Source organism: Bufo bufo, chromosome 3, assembly GCF_905171765.1.
Source record: "Bufo bufo chromosome 3, aBufBuf1.1, whole genome shotgun sequence".
In the NCBI taxonomy this organism is placed as follows: Eukaryota; Metazoa; Chordata; class Amphibia; order Anura; family Bufonidae; genus Bufo; species Bufo bufo.
The window spans coordinates 514,601,918-514,621,964 of record NC_053391.1 but is presented as its reverse complement, the minus strand read 5'-3'; positions in this window follow the sequence as shown (position 1 = coordinate 514,621,964).

The window sequence follows — 20,047 nt, the reverse complement described above, 5'->3', positions numbered from 1 at the left end:
CGCCTTACGCTAACACATTTATGTTGTCCTTTGAAGAAGCACTTATTTACAAAACAGAATACTACTTGAAAAATGTTTTAACATGGAAAAGATTCATTGAGGACATTTTTTGTGTGTGGGCGGGGCCACGTGAGACCCTATTCGCGTTCTTTGACTATCTCAGTGAGGCTTGTAAATGCTTAAAATTTACTATCACGGTGGATGAGTCTAAAGTAAGCTTTTTGGATACAACTGTTATAAGAAACACAAATGGCCACTTCACCACAGATCTGTATAGGAAAGATACAGACAGGAACAGCATATTGCACTACACTGGTGCTCATCCTCCCTCATTAAAAAAGGCGATACCTAAGTCTCAGTTTCAGCGTATTAAGCGTATTGTCACAGAATCTGAGAAACTGACTGCAAGGATGCATGAAATGACTGATAGCTTTATTGAGAGGGGATACCCCAGATCAATTCTTGACAAAGTAAAATCAGATCTACAGTCCCCTGTCATAGCAGGGGTTAAACAACAAAAAAGGATTCCATTTGTGCGGAAATTTCATCCATTCAATGCAGGTTTGGACAGAATAGTGAGGAAGCACTGGCATATATTGTCTCAAGCACACCCGGGATTGGAGGAATTAAAAAATCGTCCCCTGATTTGCAAAAAAAAAAAAAAAAAACTGTTTTCGTGACAAATTGGTACGTGCAGACTTGGGTAGCCCTAGAACTATCATGAGACAGAGCAGATTGGGAACAGTGAAGAGGGGTACATTTCCCTGTCTCCACTGTTTCCAATGTTCCAATATTATCAAGGGCACTGAGTTTTATCATCCACATACGGGACAAGCATTTAAAGCCATGGGCTTTTTTACATGTGAATCAACTAATGTTATCTACATGATAAAATGCCCTTGTGGTTTAGCCCATATAGGTGAAACCATACAGTCGGTTAGGGATAGGATAGGGAAACATAAGTCCACAATTAGAACAAAAAATTGATTGTTACCATTACCTTATCATTTTGATAAATGTGGACACACAATATCACAATTGAGGTTTCAGGTTCTAGAACAGATTAAAAGACCTAGAAGAGGCGGTGACATTAAAAAACTCCTTTTACGGAGAGAAGCTTACTGGATTCACACTTTAGACACCTTACAACCTAGAGGTTTGAATCGTGATTATGAAGTCATGCGCTTATGATTTTTTGTTTCGATCACTGATTCTTATCACTCTATTATATTATTTTATAGACATCTTCTTGTTGATGCTGCGGATGGATACGGTATCCTCATCTATTTGAAAAAGTTTCTGTTCACTTGTTTGAATTATTCATTGAATTGTCAGAGTTTGTGTTTCTTGATTTGCATATTGTGAAACTAAGCTGTTGATTGGTGCAATCTCAGCTGCTTTTGATTTGGGCATTTGACGTCACCAGTGAATCACCTGTATACTTACTATATAAGATGGTATTGAACACTTGTATGTAACCTTTGTTGATGAAGGCTGCTATAGCCGAAACGCGTCATAAGATACTATTATGACTGAATAATAAGAATATCCTCATTTACAATTGACGACTGCTGGGATTTCCTTTGAATTAGACGTGGAGTTTTGCTCCTTCCCGCAGCACAAGGTCGAGTGCCGGCTGATTCATAATATAAAAAATTTGCCAACAATATGGCCGTACTTAGAGAAGGTATATAATAAAAGCTAAATTACTGTCATTTTATTTCTACAAACATAAAAATAATTCTTCAAATAATCAAACAAATATTAAATACTTGACAAAATGCCTAAAATTTGTTTTGTATGAAATTTCTATTAGTGAATGTTACAGATTACAGGAATAGATTATATGCCTTAATTGGAGCAGAAAAATAAGTGAATGATAACAATCTGTGTACAACATTGTGGAAAATGGAGCCAAGTCAGCAACATTTAGTAAAAAATATACGTGTAGAAGTACAAATTGTTCACTGTGGTAAAGCTAATTTACTTAGATACTGTAGTATTCTAAACTTTAAAATGAATGCTGCTGTAAGTAGAGAGGAGCAAATCGATTCAGATCCAAATAGAATTGGATGGTTGATTTGATGGTTGAATTTACAGAAATTTACTCATCCCTAGCTGTAAGCTCATGTGCAAAGTACATAATCTAGGACATGCTATAGTTTGGGAATAGGTGAGTGCTTTTGGGGAGAGCAGGCCTGGCACATTTATTATATTTTAAGCCTCTTTTCTGGCATAAATTAAAAATGAAGTCTACTGCAGTTTGGAGCTGTCCTACATGTCAGTGTAGACAGACAGATGGCTAATTCATGAAGAGGCCTGTGCCTCACTATAAATTAGGAGCATCCTCTGGCACTGCCGGCCTTGATAAATCTCCCCCTGATTGCTTTCTTATTGTCCATGTATTAGAGATTACTGGTGATCACCAATAGTGTTGAGCGATCAGAGATCAGAGATCCGAAGTTGATTCATTTAAACACTTTGGTTTTAACCCCTTAAGGACCGGGCTTATTTTCACCTTAAGGACCAGGCCATTTTTTGCAAATCTGACCAGTGTCACTTTATGTGTGAATAACTTTAAAACGCTTTTACTTATCCAGGCGATTCTGAGATACTTTTTTCATCACATATTGTACTTTATGACACTGGTAAAATGGAAGTAAAAAAAATCCTTTTTAATTATAAAATAATACCAAATTTACCAAAAATTTAGAAAAATTGGCAAATTTCCAAGTTTCAATTTCTCTACTTCTATAATACATAGTAATACCTCAAAAAATTGTTATTAATTTACATTCCCCATATGTCTACTTCATGTTTGGATAATTTTGTGAATGTCATTTTATTTTTTTGGGACGTTACAAGGTTTAGAACTTTAGAAGCAAATCTTGCAATTTTTCAGAAATTTTCCAAAACCCACTTTTTAAGGACCAGTTCAGGTCTGAAGTCACTTTGTGAGGCTTACATAATAGAAACCACCCAAAAATGAAATTTTAGAAACTACACCCCTCAAGGTATTCAAAACAGATTTTACGAACTTTATTAACCCTTTAGGTGTTCCACAAGAGTTATTGGCAAATGGAGATGACACTTCAGAATTAAAATTTTTGGGCAAATTTTCCATTTTAATAAATTTTTTCCAGTAACAAAGCAAGGGTTAACAGCCAAACAAAAGTCAATATTTATTGCCCTGATTCTGTAGTTTATAGAAACACCCTATATGTGGTCATAAACTACAGTACAGGCACACGGTAGGGCGCAGAAGGAAAGGAACACCATATGGTTTCTGGAAGGCAGATTTTGCTGGACTGGTTTATTTACACCATGTCCCATTTGATGCCCCCCTGATGCACCGCTAGAGTAGAAACTCCAAAAACCCACCCTAAACTTAACAGAAAAAAATAATAAAACTAAATAAAAAAATTTAGTCTACATAAAAAAGAAAAGAAATGAATCGCACATCCAGCTGCTATGCTTTGATCTCATCCCTGCTACTTTTGCAGAAAACAGCACTTAATAGCGAATGTGTACCGCCTCCTATGCTACATGCTAAATGAGGCATTAGTGTACATTTTGATCAAAAGGCATAAGCCCACTCACCACGTCAAGGTTGCCTCTACAAGTGGGTCCTACTCTATAATAGGTGTGGCGCTGCAAGGGACCACCCACGCTGTGGCGCCAATCCGGCAGGTGTCGGGACCCAGCAGCCAAACGGCACCCCTGATGCCTGACTATATTATACCTAGCACTGGGCCCCACCAACCCGCCAGAAAAACAGCATAGTGGCCCCCGTGCAGCACCGCACCATGTGAACAGTTGTCAAAGCTCACCTTACCTGAAGCTCTCAGGAACTCCAACTGAGAGCATGGTTAGGTTAATTTAACCCCTCCTGCAAATACCTTGCTAATTAAAATCACCTGGCCGAATGGAAGGAGTGCTGATCCAGGGACAGAAACTCTAATGCTGTTTGGCTGCTGGGTACCTCCACCTGCCGGATTGGCTCCACAGCGTTGGTGGTCGCCGTGCAGCGCTGCATCAAGTTTAGAGTAGGACCCACTCATAGAGGCAACCTTGACGTGGTGAGTGGGCTTATGCCTTTTGATCAAAATGTACACTAATGTCTCATTTAGCATGTAGCATAGGAGGCGGTACACATGAGCTATTTAGCTCTGTTTTCTGCAAAAGTAGCAGGGATGAGATCAAAGCATAGCAGCTGGATGTGCAATTCATTTCTTTTCTTTTTTATATAAAAAAATGAAAGCCCCAAAAATTTGAAAAGAAATAAAAAAGATTCAAACTCACTGATCAGCCGTCAGAAGCTGATCAGCGGTGGGGTGGGCGATGCTCTAACAACAGTGGCCGGACGCTAAGAGTGCCAGCCACAGTCAGCGCACGCACTCAAAAAAATAAATAAACGCTTGCGCCCCCAAAAATGTGTGTGTGGGGGGAAGAGGGGCAAGCTGAGTGTGCTGAGGACCCCAGACACCCGATCAGGGTGAAGCCCTTAATCTCCCTCATTTAACCTTTCCCTAAACCTGTCCCTGTGAACTTTTGAGTGCCAGATGGCACTATGGTGGCTCACGTGGGGGTGCTGGGGGTGATGGGCTCAGAGTTGGACAGACAGGCTCCTCTCTCCTCTCTCCACAGAAGCAGTGTGGAGGAGGAGAGCAGAGCTGGGGAAAGTTAACCCCCGCCCGCCCGTCTAGCCAATAGGATGCGATCCTGAGAGGTGATGTCACCGCCACCTCTCAGGATCTAAGGATGGTGATTGGTGGTGTATTATCACACCACCAATCACCATCCTATTCCGGGTTATAGGGTCATCGGAATTGACCTGTGGTTTGCCGCAATCACCATTACGGGGGGTCACAGGACCCCCCTCGACATTGTCACAGAGTGCCTGCTGAATGATCGGAAATACACCCCTGGGCGTACCTGTACGCCCTGTGTCCTTAAGGGCTCGGACATCAGGGCGCACCTGTACCCCCTGTGTCCTTAAGAGGTTATTGCTGACGCCCCGTGCCTCACCATAAAGTAGGAGTATCCTCTGGCAGTGCAGAGAATAGCACATGCCGGCCTTGATGAATCTCCCCCTGATTGCTTCCATACTGTCCATGTATTAGCGGCTACTGGTGGTCACCAATAGTGTTGAGCGATCAGAGATCAGAGATCCGAAGTCGATTCTTTCAAACACTTTGGTTTTAATGCTGTCGCCATGTACAGCATTAAAATGTATTCCCTCAGTGTAGGCAAAATTAGTTTCACCGGAGGCCTCTGTGAATTAATTTGGCAATCACATCTGCATCTTTAAAAACATTTTAATAGCTCAATCTGCCAGTACCAGACCCGACTTCCGATTGCTATTTTAAAATGTTTTTAAAGAAGCAGATGTGATTGGCTTGGAGACTTCTGGTGAAACAAATTTTGCCTACACAAAGGCAATACATTTTAATGCTGTATTTATCTCTGATCCGAAGCTCGATTCAATCCACACTAGTCACTAATATTGGGAGTAGAAATGAGTGAAGCAACTTCGGATGCTACATCCAAAGCCGCTTCGCTGAAAAATTTATTGTAATACTGTACGGACATTCGTCTCTGTACAGTATTAGAATGTATGGGTTCCGATGAACAGAAGTAAGTTATTCACAAAGTCGCGCAAGACTTCATTGAATAACTTCGGTAATTGATTACTACAGTGTAAAACCTCGGAACAAACTCGGCTTCGGTTCTAAGGTACCACTCGAGACCGAAGCTGAGTTCGGTTCCAAATTTTGAAGTGGTTTTTCACTGTAATGATTAATTACCGAAGTTATTCAACGAAGTCTTGCGCGACTTTGTGAATAACTTACTACGGTTCATCGGAACCCATGCATTCTAATATTGTACAGAGACAAATCTCCGTACAGTATTATAATATATTTTTTAGAGAAGCAGCTTCGGATGTAGCATCCAAAGCTCGCTTTGCTCATCTCTAATTGGGAGTTCACTAGTTACAGATTTATACAGCTCTCAGAGTTCATATATAGTTGCCATAGTAAGCTATATAAAATATATACTAATATTAATTCGAATTTTGAACCTAAAAATGAAATGGTGATGGTGTACATTAACATAATAAAAGTATAATAGAGCTCTTAACAGCAAGTGGAGTCTATTAGCAATGATGTAAAGCCCTATGATTTCCATGTATAACATTTGTGAGATCCTCCAGTAGCCATATAATGTCTATGCCTCACTATTGTATGTTGGTACCATCAACACATATCTCATAATACATACAAAATAATGGCAGTAAATAGCTACAGCCACATGTACATTGCATCGAGTTCACTCACTTAGGCTAATTGTTTTCTAGGTTAGCGCTGAATGAGACTGGCAAGCAGAATGTAAGCATTATGTTAGAAAATGTTTATCTGCCGTTTTCAAGATACAGTGCCTCATCTTTGTAAAGTAAATTATTATGCGTATTCTCCTTCCCCATTGTAATCATAGTCTGAACTGATAAATAGTGTTCTTTCCTTGTGTAAAGTACAGTTCAGAACTGTGAAACACATTTATACTTTGAAAATTTAAAAAGGTATCTATAACAATGTTGAATTATTCTGTATTTTCTATTATTTTTCTTAATTTCTGGCCCTGCGTAATTTCTACTTTGAATTTAAGCATCATACCAAAATTGTATTTCATAAATATAATGTGTTTTATTGGATTTCTGCACATTGTACACAACATGATAAAAACAAAATTTTATATGGGCTTCAATAAAAGAAAACATATTATTTTCATTTAACAAATATTTTAACTTTTAAAGGGATATTTTATGTTGTTTCATATGAGAGTTTAGAGTTCTTTAAAACATACCCTCTGGTTTATTTGATGTTCTCTTTTATTGCAATGTTCAAAGAAGAAAGACATCCTAAGATGCCACTTACAGAAAAAAAAAATATCAAAAGCATTACAAAAAGAGCTTTAAAATATTCCAGTTTTGCATTCAAGCCTTTGCACAATAAAATCACACTTTTGAATTTTCTTTGTTGTTTTCTTTTAATTCAGTGAAATTAATCTTAGATGTAGATGCCTTATTTGCATTAATTAAAACTCCACCATAGTAGCTCAGTTTAATTGCAATCAAATTTGCTTAATTATGCATGGCAAGAGATTCCCAAAAGACAAAGGTTTTAGTAAAGAATTTTGTTTTTTACAGTGACAAAATAAATTGAAAATGTCATTTTTTTATGTTTTATGTAAGACTTTTAAATAATATGTGAAGCACCTTATATCTTTTATGTAGAGCAATGTTATTGCTTTGGCAATTATAACAATCTACATTTTTCATTGTTAATTGTGGGTGTCAGCCTCATTAATTTTAATTTAAAGACTGTAATGAAATTAACACAAATTGTGCTGATCTCCTGAAAGTGGCATATCAGAAAATAAGTTTTATAAAAAAAAAAAATAGAATTCTAATGCAGTTTTTCATTAATTTTTATAAATATAATAGAATATGTCTGAATTAAAAAATTCTATAGGCAGCGGTATGTATGATACATGATTAAGAAGGCAAGAGGTTGCAATCAATCACTCTGAAAGAATCGTATTGCATATAAGTCATATGCAAATATAGCAATCATGTTTTGCCAATTTTTTTGCTGTAGATCTTGGCACAAACTAAAATCTATGAAATCTATTATTAAAACAATCTGCAATAAGATCTTGTATGACTCCTTTATATGGGCCAATTATCAGACCAATTTTTGTGAACCCAACATTCATAAACATTCTCGTTCCTGTTAATTGGTCCCAGTAAGGCCAGACACACATGAGCAAGTTGAATGTAATAAACTTGCAGCGTGTTTCAGTGAGAGGTCCCGTTCTGACGTCTCCTCCGCACACAGGATCACACAGCATTTTAATGATTTTAAATGCTGTGTAACCCTTAGGCTGAGTTCACACGGGCGAGATTTCTGCGCGGGTGCAATGCGTGAGGTGAACGCATTGCACCCGCACTGAATCCGGACCCATTCATTTCTATGGGGCTGTTCACATGAGCGGTGATTTTCACGCATCACTTGTGCGTTGCGTGAAAATCGCAGCATGTTCTATTTTGTGCGTTTTTCACGCAACGCAGGCCCCATAGAAGTGAATGGGGCTGTGTGAAAATCGCAAGCATCCGCAAGCAAGTGCGGATGCGGTGCGATTTTCACGCACGGTTGCTAAGAGACGATCGGGATGGGGACCCGATCTTTATTTTTTTCCCTTATAACATGGTTATAAGGGAAAATAATAGCATTCTGAATACAGAATGCATAGTACAATAGGGCTGGAGGAGCTAAAAAAAAATTATTATTATTTAACTCACCTTAATCCACTTGTTCGCGCAGCCGGCATCTCTTCTGTCTTCTTCTTTGAGGAATAGGACCTTTGATGACATCACTACGCTCATCACATGGTCTGTCACATGATCCATCACCATGGTAAAAGATCATGTGATGATGGACCATGTGATGAGCGTAGTGACGTTATCAAAGGTCCTATTCCTCAAAGAAGAAGACAGAAGAGATGCCAGCTGCGTTAACAAGTGGATTAAGGTGAGTTAAATATTTTTTATTTATTTTTAACCCCTCCAGCCCTATTGTGCTATGCATTCTGTATTCAGAATGCTATTATTTTCCCTTGTAACCATGTTATAAGGGGAAATAATACAATCTACACAACCTTGAACCCAAACCTGAACTTCTGTGAAGAAGTTCGGGTCTGGGTACCACATTCAGTTTTTTATCACGTGCGTTCAAAACACATTGCACCCGCGCGATAAAAACTGGACAACGGAACGCAATCTCAGTCAAAACTGACTGCAATTGGGTACCTACTCACGCGGGTTTGCCGCAATACACCCGGGACGCATCCTGAACAAATCCATCACGCCCGTGTAAACCCAGCCTCAGAGTCGTGAAATCTGTCGAATTCCACTGACAGTGTTATGTTAGTGTAATTCAGTAGATCTCATGACTCTAAGGCCTCTTGCACACAAACATTTTTTTTCAGTTTCTGTTCCGTTTTTTGTCCGTATACGGAACCATTCATTTCAATGAGTCCGCAAAAATAATGTAAGGGACTCCCTATGCATTACGTTTCCGTATTTACGTTCCGTTCAAAGATAGAACATGTCCTAATATTGCCCGCAAATCACGTTTCGGGGCTCCATTCAAGTCAATGGTTCCGCAAAATAAATGGAATGCATACGGAATGCATCCATATGTCTTCCGTATCCGTTCCATTTTTGCAAAACCATCTATTGAAAATTTTATGCACAGCCCAATTATTTAACGTACTTACTGTTTAAACATTATTGTATGCTTCCGTTTCCACTTGCAATTCGCAAAAAATGCATCACAAATGGATACCAAATGGAAAAACGGAACGGAAACACTACTGAAACAAAAACCCGGAAAAACTGATCCCTTAAAAATAGACGGCAAAATACTGAAAAAGCCATCCAGTCGTGTGAAAGAGGCCTAAGGGTTACACAGCATTATAAAAGGTCAAAAGTTAGAACGGGACCTCACACTGACACACGCTGTGAGTTTATTGCATTCACCACTCTCATGTGTGTCTTCACTAAAAGTACCACCATCACCCAGCTAACGCTTGTTCATTAGGTGAGGGCACAGTTTATGTGACATCCAAAATCCTTGTTTCTGTGCAGCAGAATACTTATTCTCTATGGGGAAGAGTGATCACAGCAGAGATTGCTCAAGCCCATGCAAAGGAGATGATTGCTGCATGTAAATGCAGTTCTTACCTCCTCTGATGAGCAACAGCAATTATCAGGAATGAACAGTTGCTTCCTGCTAATTGCATACCATGTCAGCCTGTGTAAACGAGGCCTTAAAGTGCCACTATGTTTTTTTTTTTTTGTTTAATTGTAATATAAGGGATATTAAAATGTTTTGTAATATGCTTTATTAGGCAAACATGTTTTTTTGTAGAAATCAAAGTGTAAGAGTCTTCTTATCAAAGCTATAACATTATTGCTTAGAAGAACTTGACTACAGTCTGCAGAAGACACCTTTGTGTAAAATGCAGAGGCTTCCAGCTGCCTTTTGTCACCAGCTTAGTCCCTGACTATGGAAATGTACCCTATCACTGTCCATCACCCTGCCTATTTGACTTGTTACACACAGGTGTCTTCAGCGCTTGGTAAAATGCTGAAGACTGAAGATAGGCTCTCCTTAGCAATGCTCAACAGTTTAAGGCTGGAAAAGGCCAACACTCAAATCAACTTTTGCAGGTGGATTCACCTGTGACATCATTTATTCACTAGGAATTTGCAGCGAATCTGCAATGTGTAATTGCTGCTACTTGCTGCAGATTCCCCAGTTGCGCTGGAGAAATACATGGTGGATAAAAAAAATTGGAGTAAAATTATGCTATATGTTAATTCACTCTAAAATAAAAATAAAAATAAAACTTATATTAGAAATAATAAGTTCTTAGGTCTAGTATTAGGTGCTAAAACTTCCTCTCTCCACTGCTGAGGTAAGGGCATAGCAAAGGATCACAGGTGGGCCGTGTGTCCTGGGTGCAGTTAGGATAGTGGTTGAGGTTATGCATGCTGAACAGTCTTGGATGCTGCTGTGTCTCTATAGTTATATACACTGTAAATGGAGAAAAAGTCACATAGCTTCAGTAGTTTTTAATCAAAAGTTATGGTTTATTCACTAATATACAGATAGCAACGTTTCAATCCTTTCACAAGACTTTTCTGAATCAGTGCTATGCACACAATGACTGATATAAATGTCAATAAACATCAATTAAGGATAGTCAAGAATATTAATATGCAGTTCAGTAGCATAAAAATATTAAATATATCAATATGCATGAAGTAAAATGGTGACAAAATGTGATATCCTGTAAACCATATAATCACAGTGTGCTTTATCATATTAAAATATAATTGAGTATATCAATTATATTCATGAGTATTCATGTCAATGAATGAAGTCATAAAGGGGCCACTCACCCAGGGGTGGACTGGGAACTTAAAGTGGCCCAGAAAAAAACAAAAACTAAAAGTGTCCCCATCTGATAGGCGAGTCCAAATTAACAGGAGGCAGGGCTAATACAAGTAGTCGGGGCCAGCAATACCATATTGTGGCACAAAATACAGCCCCAGCAGAGCCAAATACTTCAGTGCAACACGATAACTTGCTGCAGCAGCATCAAAAAACACAGTGCAGCACAAAATAATGCACCAGCAGCACAAAATATCTTGTCTTTTGAGAGGATTTTACATGGACCATATTTTCACCATATTTTTTGTATGGCCCATCTATGTATTTGTATAGGTTAATCATATCTCCCCTTAGACGCCTGTTCTCAAGACTAAGGGGGCATGCCAGGTCTAAAATTGTGGGCGGGGAAGGGGATGGGCCGGCAAACCCGTCTCATTCATCATTTTTTCGGGTCTAAATGTAAGACAGCAAGAAAGCTGTCCTAAAGTTAGAACTGGCGCTGGATGTGCCAGTGAAGGGCCTTTATTAAGACCAGCATCTAAAACGCCGTTCTTAATAAATGTGCCCCTAAATCCTTTTTATTCTATTAATCTATCCTCATAATTATTGGTGGATTTACAAGGAGAAATTGTCAGGCTGATTATCATGAATAAATGTTAGTATGAATGCTCGTTCACAATAATCTTTCACTGTAAAGGTACAGCAAAACACTTGTTCTTGTGCACATTTAAATCTTCCATGCCCCTTATCAGTTTAGTTGCCATTCTTTGCACTTTTTCTGACTCCTCGGCATACTTCCTATTCATATTCAGAATCCACAACAAATGTACACACCACTGTGAGGCAGTGCCTATGTTATTTACCAAAAACCGCAGGTCTGCAAAATATAATAACATAGTCTTGTATGCCAATACATTATGCTCTGTGTCTCTATGGCACAGACGACTGCTAGGGCAACACTAATGTACCCAAACAGCAGGATTACTGAATTTACAGTCCAGAACCGAATCACAGGAAGAAATCCCCTTTGATCATTTTGTAATCTCAGATTACGGCAATCAAAGGGTTAAGATTTTGGATTTTGAGCTATCTAAGAACTGTAAGTGTTAGTTACAATTTATACGTAGAGGTAGAGTGCCCACAGAAGCGCTCAGCTCCCTTTAAAATTACAGGGAGGCCAATAAAAAAGTAGCCCACCTCCACCAATAGTATGGCAAGGTGAACAAGAAAGTGGATTGTTTTTTGTAATTACCCACAAGTCATAAAAGATGCTGAAAGGGGTCCCTGTTCACGTCTATGCATCTTGCTTGCTGATACTGCTTGCAGCTCTTCAGCAGTGATGCTGCTGATAGTGTTCGCGGTGTTTTCTTTGAGTTCATCCAGGGTATGGGGATTGTTAGGGTACACTTTCTGTCTTAAATTTCCCCATGGATAAAAATCTGATATGGACAAGTCTGGGGAACATGGTGACCATAATCCCTTGTTGACAGTATGCTCCTCCTGAGAATGCCTCTGTTAGTAGTGTCTTCCATATTGCACCCAATAATGGCCCCACACAACCCCAGATAGTAATAATGCATCATAGTGACCCAGTAGTCATAAAGCTCCCCAAAGTGTCCCCATTGGTAATTAGGCCCCCTAAACTGCCCCCAGTAGTTATAAGGAGGTAGTAGTTATAATGCACCATGGTAGAGCCCCTAGATGTTAAAATGCCCTCTTGTAGAGCCCCCAGTAGTTATAATATCTCCTACAATGCCCCCAGTAGTTATAATGCCCCCTATAGTGCTCCCAGTATATATAATACCCCCTATAGTACCCCAGTAGATATATTGTGCATAAGAATTATAATGGCCTCCTGTAGTACCCAATTAGTTATAGTGGCACACTAGAGTGCCTCTAGTAATTATATTTCCAATTGTAGCACCCCCAGTAGTTATAATGTTGCCAATAGTGTCCTCAATAGCTCCAATTTCCCACACAGTACCCCCAGTAATTGTAATGACCATCTATTGCACCCCCAGAAGGTATGATGGCCTGCTGTAGTTCACCGATAGGTATAATTTCCCCCCTGTAGTGCCAACAGTAAGTTTAATGCCCCCTGTAGTGATCCCTGTATTATAATACTCCCTGTAGTGGCCCCAGTACTTTTAGTGCCCCTTGTAGTTATAATGCCCCCTCATATAGTACCCCAGTACTACTTTCCCACCAAAGTGGGTAAAAAAATAAAATAAAATACTTAGCTGTCTCCCCACAACCATCTTTGCTGCAGTCTACAGGAGTTTGCCTGGCCTGTGGCCTGAGTTGCTAGTTTTTCAGCTCAGGCTTTCAGAAGATATCATTGCGCTGTCTGAGACATGACGCAGGCAGTCGCAATGCTGTCATAATTTAATCCTAGTGGCCTGTGGCCTATGATAGTGAATATCTGGGTACGAAGCTCCTGTATCCCTCTGCAGTAATTTAACTGTATCGCCTTCCTGAGGATGGCGATATAGTTGTATAATCTTCAGCCATTACATTTAGGGACCCAGATGTTTTGCACGTAATGACATCCCTGCTCTAAAGAAGAACACAGTCTTTATCAGTTGCAATTAGTTTAACAGTAGTACTGTCATTTTAAGAGACAACGGCTTACTCTCCCCCTGCACCAAAGTTCCCTTGGTATTGACACTCTGGCTGTTGTCTCCTAAAGGTGGCAGTGGTAAAGAAGGTTTAGCTGCAGTTGGCACCACAATGGTCTCAACGAGAGATTGACATTTTCATGGTTTCTGTGAGGTCCGGTCTCCCTTGTGTATTGACTATGATGACATGGTCTTCTTTATAATAATTCTTTTTTCCGTCTCTGGTCTTTTAAATAAGTGTGTTAGGGACACTATCTGATCATTAAATCGACATGGGAAGTATTCACTATATGTATATTCATATATAATTTATCTTTAGGTTTTGAAACTGGCAGCATTATCAGAATCATGAGGCTGCCAAATATAGAATGATACATCTCTGTCCACTCTAGGTTTTTTTTATGCAGTAATTGAAGTCTTGCACGATATAGACACTATAGCACCCTAACTAAATGCTACTGGGTTTAAATTGCCCCCCTATATATTAGGTGTGAGGAACGGAAGGCCAATTTATCCAGAAATACAGTATTAGCTTTGTACACTGCTCAAAAAAATAAAGGGAACACAAAAATAACACATCCTAGATCTGAGTTAATTAAATATTCTTCTGAAATACTTTGTTCTTTACATAGTTGAATGTGCTGACAACAAAATCACACAAAAATAAAAAAATGGAAATCTAATTTTTCAACCCATGGAGGTCTGGATTTGGAGTCACACTCAAAATTAAAGTGGAAAAACACACTACAGGCTGATCCAACTTTGATGTAATGTCCTTAAAACAAGTCAAAATGAGGCTCAGTAGTGTGTGTGGCCTCCACGTGCCTGTATGACCTCCCTACAACGCCTGTGCATGCTCCTGAAGAGGTGGCAAATGGTCTCCTGAGGGATCTCCTCCCAGACCTGGACTAAAGCATCTGCCAACTCCTGGACAGTCTGTGGTGCAACGTGACGTTGGTGGATAGAGCGAGACATGATGTCCCAGATGTGCTCAATTGGATTCAGGTCTGGGGAACGGGCGGGCCAGTCCAAAGCATCAATGCCTTCGTCTTGCAGGAAATGTTGACACACTCCAGCCACGTGAGGTCTAGCATTGTCTTGCATTAGGAGGAACCCAGGGCCAACCGCACCAGCATATGGTCTCACAAGGGATCTGAGGATCTCATCTCGGTACCTAATGGCAGTCAGGCTACCTCTGGTGAGCACATGGAGGGCTGTGCGGCCCTCCAAAGAAATGCCACCCCACACCATTACTGACCCAATGCCAAACCGGTCATGCTGGAGGATGTTGCAGGCAGCAGAACGTTTTCCACGGCGTCTCAAGGCTGTCACGTCTATCACGTGCTCAGTGTGAACCTGCTTTCATCTGTGAAGAGCACAGGGCGCCAGTGGCAAATGCCCAACGTCCTGCACAGTGTTGGGCTGCAAGCACAACCCCCACCTGTGGACGTCGGGCCCTCATATCACCCTCATAGAGTCTGTTTCTGACCGTTTGAGCAGACACATGCACATTTGTGGCCTGCTGGAGGTCATTTTGCAGGGCTCTGGCAGTGCTCCTCCTGTTCCTCCTTGCACAAAGGCGGAGGTAGCGGTCCTGCTGCTGGGTTGTTGCCCTCCTACGGCCTCCTCCATGTCTCCTGATGTACTGGCCTGTCTCCTGGTAGCGCCTCCATGCTCTGGACACTACGCTGACAGACACAGCAAACCTTCTTGCCACAGCTCGCATTGATGTGTCATCCTGGATAAGCTGCACTACCTGAGCCACTTGTGTGGGTTGTAGACTCCGTCTCATGCTACCACTAGAGTGAAAGCACCGCCAGCATTCAAAAGTGACCAAAACATCAGCCAGGAAGCATAGGAACTGAGAAGTGGTCTGTGATCACCACCTGCAGAACCACTCCTTTATTGGGGGTGTCTTGCTAATTGCCTATAATTTCCACCAGTTGTCTATCCCATTTGCACAACAGCATGTGAAATTGATTGTCACTCAGTGTTGCTTCCTAAGTGGACAGTTTGATTTCACAGAAGTGTGATTGACTTGGAGTTACATTGTGGTGTTTAGGTGTTCCCTTTATTTTTTTGAGCAGTGTATTTTCCTTCCCAGCCCTGCTAGACCATCGGCATCGCTGTGGAATGCACTTGCGTTCCATTGACAGGAAGTCAGCGGCAGGTGGAACGCATATGCGTTCCAATAACCGGAAGTGAAGCGAGCGCTCCACACAAGGGAAGATCTGGCGGTGAACGCACGCAGGTACAATTTACTTCAGCCCTATAAAGAGGAGACCAGTTTTTGGCACAAACAGTGATTTTGTTCCCAGGATGTCCGCCTCTGCACAAGCTCCCTTCACCAGCGACGGCCATGTAATGTACCCATCAGGTTTTCTATCAAAGAGCAAGTAAGAGGTCCTTTGGACCGCACCTGTTACTTATTCTTAAGCCATATAAAAGATTGATATGTACTCCTAAGGGTATGAACAGGAGTAGTATGCATTTATGTCATAGTATGCAGTGACAATAAGATCTGTAGCATTATTCTTATGCATGTGGACTGGTAGATTTAAGTGCTTGCATCAAATTAAGGTTCACAGTATGTAACATCGCTATTTTCATACATGTGACCCTTAGGAACAAGTGCTTGATTGATTATCATTTGTGACATCTGAATAATGATCAGTAAAGGGACCAACATATGTCTCTTTACATAGGGGTGACTCCTAGACATATCTTATAAATTGTATACCTGTTATAACTATATAAGCTGGTGTCATAGGCATGATTATTTATTTATTCTAGGTGCCTTTGATTAACAGTAATATCTGTACCCGGCATTGGTTGATTTATCGAACTTTTATCCAAGACTTATACGTTATTGTATGTGTTGATCTGTCTCTTTGCCCATTATCTCTCCCCTTTTCTAGGGGACACGCGTTGGGAGGTCTTAGGGTCGTTTGAGGGAGAGCTAGGGCTGGTACAGGACCACAGACCATCCACCATCAGGGTGTTCCTGTGGGTTGAGGCAATAGTGAGGGTCCCCATAGGGATAGTGAGGTCCCTCGCGTTGTCCTCCCCCTCTTACTCTGTCTTCCCCCTCAATTACTATCGAGACTATCAGGTCTTATATATGTTTGTTTGTATCTTTGTTTGTTTAAAGTGGGTGGATCATTGATTATTTAAAAATAACATTAAAAGTTACGTTTTATTCATGCTCACTGTGATCCATTTGCTCTACAGCATGAATTTACAACTATAAATATGTATATCCTCAGCGAGGTTAATAGTCATTATTTTCTTGATTGCGAAAATCGGCAATAGCAAAATCAACACTACTCCTATAGGCAACTTTCCTATTGGTTGCTAGGGATGTTGCTAAGTGCCGATATTTGCGATAAATTCGCGATTAGAATACTCGTTAATATATATATTCTAAATATTCGCAAATTCTCTAAGTGTCGATATTCGCGATTCAAATATTTGCGCTCAACACTAACTAGCGCCCCTTATCTCAACTTCTAGCAAGCTTCAAGCAGGAATCTGCAGTGTTTTTGAACACTAACTAGTGCTGTGTATCTGTCTTTCTCTAATATCTCCTGCATCTCCCTCTGCATCTATTATACTGTATACATAGACTTACGGTGCATCAGACTCAGTTTTAAAGGGTGGTCTAATATATTGCAGTGTGCATCTTGTTCAACTGCTGCCTCATTCATAGTTAATCTGTTATTTTATACATAGACTTACTGTGCGTCAGACTCAGTATTAAATGGCGGTCTAATTCATGGCCAGGTGCATCTTGTTCAACTGCTGCCATAGTCATAGTTAAACTGTTATTAGAGAACTCGCCTTTCCTCCCAAAATAACTAACCTTCATAAAGATGAATAAGGCATGGATCAACCAGTATTTCCATACATCAGTGGCTGATGCAACAGAATAGATAATTTTGCTATTAATGATCATACTGTAGTCTGCTGCCACACCAGAATATTCAGCAAAATGGGCCATTACTTCTGGCCACCCGCCTGCGCCCTCTACTGTCATTCCTACAATGGGGCTTCTGATATGTACATATGTACATGTTAAATTTTTTAAAAGGATATGCATGCCACGGGGGCTTGCTATCACACTGTCGCTATTGGGTTCTGCTACTACTGTGATCTGCCACCATCTTGTACTGAATGCCAGTACTGCTGCCCAGCCTCTCAACTCTGTCATGGGCGACTATTGCCACTGTCACTACTGCTGCCCTCACTCTGTCAGGGGGCCACTATTGTCCGTGTTACTGCCACTGCTCTTGGCCCCCATCCCCACTCTGTTATGGGGCCATTATTGTCCTTGTTTGTCCATGTTGACATCACCGTTTATTTTCCCAGTCTTCCTATCCATCAGAAGAACAGAAGAAAAAAAGGATCCTGTATTTTGAGCATCCGTAAGGCCTATTTCACACGATCAGTATTTGATCAGCATTTGTAAACCAAAAGCAGGAGTGGGTCCAATACTCAAAAGAGATGTAAATATTTACATTACATTTTATCTCTGTTTTTGGCAATGGTCATGGTATTTGTTCAGTATTTTGCATCATATTTTCATCTCATCTGTGTTTTAAACCAACTCCTGCTTTTCGTTGTTTTCTTTTAGCTTTATGTTCTTCTGACAGATCAGAAGAATGGAAAAATAAACAGTGAAGTGAATACAGACTTACTGCCACTGCTGCTGCCCCCCCCTTCCCACTCTGTTATTGGTCCACTATTGTCACTGTCAGCGCTGCTGCTCTCCATCCCCACTCTGTCATGGGAGCACTGCTGTCACTGGTACTGCCACTGCTGCCAACATCCCCACTCTGTCATGCGGCCACTGTTGTCACTGCTGCTGCCACCCGCCTCACTCTGTCATGGGGCGACTACTTGAATCTCGGTTCACTTCTCAGTTAAGCCCTCTGTGATAAATTAGACCTGATGGTAACAGTGAACTGTAATACTGACGCACTGTAAATCTACAGCTAACAGAAGGGATTTAAAATCATGTGTTTGGACTACCACAACATGCATTAAATGAACATTTTTTTTCTACTACTTTATTGGCACTGCCTCCATTTCTTTATTTTGTTCCACTAAGGAGCCATTTCGACACAGCTGCTGCAGTGGCGGGCATGGGTTTATTGCTTTACGAATTGTGCTCATCTTTTTGTTTAACAGAAGGGATTAGCTATAAATGTTGGTGCACTGTACAGTAATGTAGACGGCTATAAATCACACCTGTACTGACGGCACAGTACCTACCGAACGGAATAACTATGAATGTGGGAAGACTAGAGTGTAATGCATACGGCAATACACTCTCCCTGCAGGTAAACTTCCAAGCCTTAACACTAATATTGGGCCAAGTGGGATGAATATGACTAGGCAAAGTATACCTGATTTATCGCACTTTGTGACAAATTAATTTTGGAATGAATCAGATTTCTTGCTGAAGTTCATTAAATCGGCCGAATCAAATTTTTCTAAACTTCACTTATCTCTAGTTACCACTACTGCTTTATGTTACAGCTACAACCAGCAGGGTACACTCCCATAGTGAAATGAGAATCATGACACTAATACAACATTGCTGTGCGTAAAATAAAATAATTTTCTTCCATTTGAAAAATCTACATAAATATGACATGAAATTAATGCTTAAGGAATATTATGCCTCTTTAAAATGCAGCACTAAAATGTTTCCTGTATCAAGTTAAAAATGTATAAAATAATTAATAGTCATATCCAGAAAATTATTTGTCAGTGTTACTTGCAAATTGGCAGAAACATACATTTTAGTTCAGGGATAGGATTTATTAACACATTTACAGTCATATCAGTCATTTATGTAAAATATGGCTTTGCTGGAGGCAATATCCCTAAGACGGAGTTATTTAGATTGCACATACTTATTAAAGTAGCTGCATCTGCTTTATAAATCACTGCTGAATTCAGTCAATGATGTGCTGGCTATTCTGCCATCGGTAAATATATGAAAACATAATGGAAGGTAAGCTATTTCAGGTTAATTTGTAAAAATCAACATTTAAAGCAGAAGCATTCAGCAATCAGATGTATCCATGACTTTTTTTTATGCTATTGAAGTATTTATTCTGCTTACTGGATGAGCTTATTTCTGTACATTTTGTTTAAAGTGGACCTTTCACCGCTCCTGACTAGCCTATTATTATAGCTATGTGCATTCCCTGTGTAAAAAATAATAATAATGAAACATCTATTCTTATGGCTTTGTGTTGTCTCATTCCTTTATTATTTGTGCTAGAAGCTATGAATGAATGGATAGCAGTCTGCAGTAAGGGTACAGAGGGTGTTAACCAGTTTGGGGTGTGGCCCTGCACAGACTGACAATGGCAGTACTGACTGGCTAGAGTCAGA